Source organism: Coregonus lavaretus (genome assembly GCF_964263955.1).
Source record: "Coregonus lavaretus genome assembly, contig: HAP1_SCAFFOLD_4794, whole genome shotgun sequence".
Taxonomy (NCBI): Eukaryota; Metazoa; Chordata; class Actinopteri; order Salmoniformes; family Salmonidae; genus Coregonus; species Coregonus lavaretus.
Genome location: NW_028158621.1, coordinates 20,725 through 27,500, shown reverse-complemented (window position 1 = coordinate 27,500; position 6,776 = coordinate 20,725).

The window sequence follows — 6,776 nt, the reverse complement described above, 5'->3', positions numbered from 1 at the left end:
GTCTACAGTGAGCTCATCCCTTCTCACCCAATCAGGCTTTAGTTCAGGATCAGTAACGTGGTTAGGTCACCCTGTAAGTGTGAAGTGCTTCACTTTAGCCAAACCCTTGTCCTTGGTAGTTTCCCTGGCTGTGTCCATAGCTACAATGGGAAGTACATCTAAAAATGACACTCGATAGTTTAAATTGCTCTCTGCCCTCTCTTTACTATGGCTTCAGTCTTGTCCTGCACTGGATGTAGCCCCTGTTCGTCTATGCTGTGACCTAAGTAAGTGACACTAGACTGAAAAAATGCACACTTGTCCCTGTTTACTCTTAACCCACGCTCTTGCAGCCTCTGTAACACTGCTTCTACGTTCTGGAAGTGGTCCTCTGCCGATTTCCCTGTGATAAGAATGTCATCCAGAAAGCACACAACCCCAGGTAAACACTGTAAGACCTGGTCCATAATACGTTGGAATATAGCTGGAGTGCTTGATACTCCATAAGACAGTCTATTCATCTGGTATAAACCCTTGAATGTGTTTATAGTCAGGAAATGCTTTGACTCTTGATCTACCTCCACTTGCTGGTAGGCCTGTGTAAGGTCTAACTTAGTGAACTGTTTACCCCCGGCTAGAGTAGCAAACAAGTCCCGGGTCTTTGGTAAGGGGTACTGGTCCACATCCACCCATACATTTACAGTCACCTTGTAATCATGACATATTCTGACACCCCCGTTTCTCTTTGGAACGCAAACTATAGGTGCTGCCCATTCACTATATTCTAATGGTGTGATCACTCCTTGTTTTTCTAGCTCAGTAAGCTGTTTGTCTACTGCCTCTCTGAGTGCATAAGGTCTAGCCTTATAAAACATTGGAACAGCTTTCTCTGACACTTGAATTTTGGCTTTAACTCCCTTTACCACACCCATTTCACCACTAAACACCTCAGCATATTTACCGCACAGCTGTGCAACTGGGTCTGACACATGGTTCACTCTTGACCAATCTAATTTTAGGTGCTGAATCCAGTTTCTCCCCATTAGCGTAGGACCCTTCTCTTTTGACACTAATAGGGGTAGTGGTAACACCTGAGCACCACATTTCACTTTAGCCTCCATCTTTCCCAATAACTGAATAGGCTGAGCTGAGTAAGTTCTTAAAACAACATCACATGGTTGCAGTTTATGGTTCTTAAATCTGTTGTTGTACAGTCGTGGTCAAAAGTTTTGAGAATGACACAAGTATTGGTCTTCACAAAGTTTGCTGCTTCAGTGTTTTTAGAATTTTTTCTCAGATGTTACTATGGTATACTGAAGTATAATTACAATCATTCCATAAGTGTCAAAGGCTTTTATTGACAATTACATTAAGTTTATGCAAAAGTCAATATTTGCAGTGTTGACCCTTCTTTTACAAGACCTCTGCAATCCGCCCTGGCATGCTGTATATTAACTTCTGGGCCACATCCTGACTGATGGCAGCCCATTCTTGCATAATCAATGCTTGGAGTTTGTCAGAATTTGTGGGTTTTTGTTTGTTCACCCGCCTCTTGAGGATTGATCACAAGTTCTCAATGGGATTAAGGTCTGGGGAGATTCCTGGCCATGGACCCAAAATGTAGATGTTTTGTTCCCAGAGCCACTTAGTTATCACTTTTGCCTTATGGCAAGGTGCTCCATCATGCTGTTCTTGGATGGTTGGGAGTAGTTGCTATCAGAGGATGTGTTGGTACCATTCTTTATTCATGGCTGTGTTCTTAGGCAAAATTGTGAGTGAGCCCACTCCCTTGGCTGAGAAGCAACCCCACACATGAATGGTCTCAGGATGCTTTACTGTTGGCATGACACAGGACTGATGGTAGCGCTCACCTTGTCTTCTCCGGACAAGCTTTTTTCTGGATGTCCCAAACAATCGGAAAGGGGATTCTTCAGAGAAAATGACTTTACCCCAGTCCTCAGCAATCCAATCCCTGTACCTTTTGCAGAATATCAGTCTGTCCCTGATGTTTTTCCTGGAGAGGTGGCTTCCTCGCTACCCTTCTTGACACCAGGCCATCCTCCAAAAGTCTTCGCCTCACTGTGCGTGCAGATGCACTCACAACTGCCTGCTGCCATTCCTGAGCAAGCTCTGCACTGGTGGTGCCCCGATCCCGCAGCTGAATCAACTTTAGGAGACGGTCCTGGCGCTTGCTGGACTTTCTTGGGGCCCCTGAAGCCTTCTTCACAACAATTAAACCTCTCTCCTTGAAGTTCTTGATGATCTGATAAATGGTTGATTTAGGTGCAATCTTACTAGCAGCAATATCCTTGCCTGTGAAGCCCTTTTTGTGCAACGCAATGATGACGGCACGTGTTTCCTTGCAGGTAACCATGGTTAACAGAGGAAGAACAATGATTTCAAGCACCACCCTCCTTTTAAAGCTTCCAGTCTGTTATTCTAACTCAATCAGCATGACAGAGTGATCTCCAGCCTTGTCCTCATCAACACTCTCACCTATGTTAACGAGAGAATCACTGACACAATGTCAGCTGGTCCTTTTGTGGCGGGGCTGAAATGCAGTGGAAATGTTTTTTTGGGATTAAGTTCATTTTCATGGCAAAGAGGGACTTTGCAATTAATTGCAATTCATCTGATCACTCTTCATAACATTCTGGAGTATATGCAAATTGACATCATAAAAACTGAGGCAGCAGACTTTGTGAAAATTAATATTTGTGTCATTCTCAAAACGTTTGACCACGACTGTACAGCTTCTCTGAGATAATAGACATGGCAGACCCAGTATCTACCTCCATCTTTATCTTTTCCCCGTTACATCTCACCATGACCATATACAGTTTCACATACAGTGGGGAAAAAAAGTATTTAGTCAGCCACCAATTGTGCAAGTTCTCCCACTTAAAAAGATGAGAGAGGCCTGTAATTTTCATCATAGGTACACGTCAACTATGACAGACAAAATGAGAAAAAAAATCCTGAAAATCACATTGTAGGATTTTTAATGAATTTATTTGCAAATTATGGTGGAAAATAAGTATTTGGTCAATAACAAATGTTTCTCAATACTTTGTTATATACCCTTTGTTGGCAATGACACAGGTCAAACGTTTTCTGTAAGTCTTCACAAGGTTTTCACACACTGTTGCTGGTATTTTGGCCCATTCCTCCATGCAGATCTCCTCTAGAGCAGTGATGTTTTGGGGCTGTCGCTGGGCAACACAGACTTTCAACTCCCTCCAAAGATTTTCTATGGGGTTGAGATCTGTAGACTGGCTAGGCCACTCCAGGACCTTGAAATGCTTCTTACGAAGCCACTCCTTCGTTGCCCGGGCGGTGTGTTTGGGATCATTGTCATGCTGAAAGACCCAGCCACGTTTCATCTTCAATGCCCTTGCTGATGGAAGGAGGTTTTCACTCAAAATCTCACGATACATGGCCCCATTCATTCTTTCCTTTACACGGATCAGTCGTCCTGGTCCCTTTGCAGAAAAACAGCCCCAAAGCATGATGTTTCCACCCCCATGCTTCACAGTAGGTATGGTGTTCTTTGGATGCAACTCAGCATTCTTTGTCCTCCAAACACGACGAGTTGAGTTTTTACCAAAAAGTTATATTGACTATATGACATTCTCCCAATCCTCTTCTGGATCATCCAAATGCACTCTAGCAAACTTCAGACGGGCCTGGACATGTACTGGCTTAAGCAGGGGGACACGTCTGGCACTGCAGGATTTGAGTCCCTGGCGGCGTAGTGTGTTACTGATGGTAGGCTTTGTTACTTTGGTCCCAGCTCTCTGCAGGTCATTCACTAGGTCCCCCCGTGTGGTTCTGGGATTTTTGCTCACCGTTCTTGTGATCATTTTGACCCCACGGGGTGAGATCTTGCGTGGAGCCCCAGATCGAGGGAGATTATCAGTGGTCTTGTATGTCTTCCATTTCCTAATAATTGCTCCCACAGTTGATTTCTTCAAACCAAGCTGCTTACCTATTGCAGATTCAGTCTTCCCAGCCTGGTGCAGGTCTACAATTTTGTTTCTGGTGTCCTTTGACAGCTCTTTGGTCTTGGCCATAGTGGAGTTTGGAGTGTGACTGTTTGAGGTTGTGGACAGGTGTCTTTTATACTTATAACAAGTTCAAACAGGTGCCATTAATACAGGTAACGAGTGGAGGACAGAGGAGCCTCTTAAAGAAGAAGTTACAGGTCTGTGAGAGCCAGAAATCTTGCTTGTTTGTAGGTGACCAAATACTTATTTTCCACCATAATTTGCAAATAAATTCCATAAAGATCCTACAATGTGATTTTCTGGAAAAAAAAATCTCAAATAGTCTGTCATAGTTGACGTGTACCTTTGATGAAAATTACAGGCCTCTCTCATCTTTTTAAGTGGGAGAACTTGCACAATTGGTGGCTGACTAAATACTTTTTTCCCCCACTGTACTCAAGACCACTACACACAGTAAAAAGTCCCAAGTCCTTTTCTGACTGGTGATTTCCGACTGTGCTGGACCCTGCAGGCAATAGCAGTTCTGCCTCCTCAACTTGATCTGTCGTCAAGTAGCATGTCCCCTTCACTGGATTAGAGTGCGCTGTTTGAGAGCTTTGCTTAGAAAATGCGCTGTTCCCTGCAGATACTCTTCCCCTGCAAGCCCTTTCAAGATGTACAGTCTTCTGGCACGCTCTGCATTGGAACTCCTTGTAGCGGCAAGTCTGCTGTGAATGTCCTGTCCCCAAACAGCGAAAACAGGGCTTTGACGTTGTGACGTGTACTGAGTATACGAAGAGGCAGGACGCAGACGCAGGAATTAACAAGGTCAAGGTTTACTAAACAATGATCAAGAGAAATAACAAAGATAGAGTAAACGACACGAAGCTTAACAATCACACACAACATCAGACAGAACAGTCCAGGGCTAAATAGGGGTGGTGATGAGATGTTGAGGTGCAGGTGTGCTGGAGGTGATTAGGGTGCGTTGGGTTTCCATTCCGGTGTTGCTGAGGTGGTGCGCTCAGACCGGTGGCTCAGTAGACCGACGAATCAGAGCACAGGAGGGGAGCAACGGGAGGAGATGTGACAGTACCCCCCCCCGGACGCGCGGCTCCAGCCGCTGGACACCGCCGGCCAGGAGGACGACCCCGAGGACGAGGAGCGGGCCGGTCAGGGCGGCGACGGTGGATGTCCCAAATTAGGTTGGGGTCCAGAACGTCCCCAGCCGGAACCCAGCTCCTCTCCTCAGGACCATACTCCTCCCAGTCCACCAGGTAATGGAGCCGTCCCCCACGGAACCTGGAGTCCAGCAGGTCCCTCACCGCATACGCCGGACTCCCTTCAATGTCCAGGGGCGGAGGAGGCGTACCCCGGGAGACGGCATCCGCCAGAGGACAAGGAACCACCGGCCTGAGGAGAGACACATGAAAAGTGGGTGAGACACGGTAGTGAGGGGGAAGGAGCAGCCAGTATGATACCTCATTTATCCGCCAGAGGACCTTAAATGACTCCACAAACCGGGGGCTCAGTTTCTTGCAGGGCAGGCGGAGAGGGAGGTTTTTTGTGGACAGCCAGACACGATCCCCAGGCTGGAATACAGTAGCCTCACTGCTTGGTCCTTCTGACGACGAATGGCCCTCTGGAGATGGACATGGGCAGCGTCCCAGACCTGTCCGGCCCTTTGGAACCACTCGTCGACAGCGGGCGCATCGTTCTGGCTGGGTGTCCAAGGGGCCAGGGCCGGCTGGTACCCCAGGACGCACTGTAAGGGAGTGAGCCCCGTGGAGGAGTGAACAAGGGAGCTCTGGGCATATTCTGCCCAGGGAAGAAACCTCGCCCACTCACCCTGCCGGTCCTGACAGTGGCAACGAAGAAACCTCCCCAGCTCCTGGATCATGCGCTCCACCTGCCCATTCGACTGAGGCCTATACCCGGAAGTGAGGCTGGCCGTGGCCCTGATCTTCTCCAGGAACGCCTTCCACACTCGGGAGGTGAATGGGGGCCAATGTCCGAGACGATGTCCTCCGGAAGTTCATAATGCCAGAAGACCTGTTGGAACAGGACCTCAGCGACCTGGAGAGCAGAAGGAAGACCAGTTAGTGCCCAAAAACGGCATGATTTGGAGAACCGATCTACGACCACCATGACTGTGGTGAAGCTGTCAGAACGTGGAAGGTCGGTGACAAAGTCTATGGACAGGTGTGACCAAGGTCGCTGAGGCACTGGGAGAGGAACTAGTTTGCCTGCCGGGGCGTTCCGAGGTGTCTTCGTTTGGGCACATACGGAACAGGAGTTGACGTAGCGGGAGACATCAGAAGCCAAGGTGGGCCACCAGTAATTTTGGGCTATAGAATGCAGGGTGCGCGTAATACCAGAGTGCCCTGCCATAAGGGTGGTGTGCGCCCAGATTAGCAGGCGATCACGGACACTGGTGGGTACGTACACACGCCCAAGTGGGTCGTTGGCAGGCGTTGGGTCCTCCTGAGCCGCCAGGCGGATATCTTCATCCACATCCCAAACGACAGGAGCAACGATGAGAGACGAGGGCAGGATAGGACCCCCTAGATCCTTCCTTTCTCCGGTATGGTGCATCCTGGAGAGTGCGTCAGCCTTCACATTCTGGGATCCTGGGTGGTAGGACAGAATGAATTGGAAGCGAGTGAAAAATTGGGCCCACCTGGCTTAACGAGAGTTCATCCGTTTCACTGTCCGTATGTGCTCCAAATTCCGGTGGTCAGTAAGAATCCGGAATGGATGGACTGCGCCCTCCAGCCAGTGTCTCCATTCCTCCAGAGCGAGGACCACAGT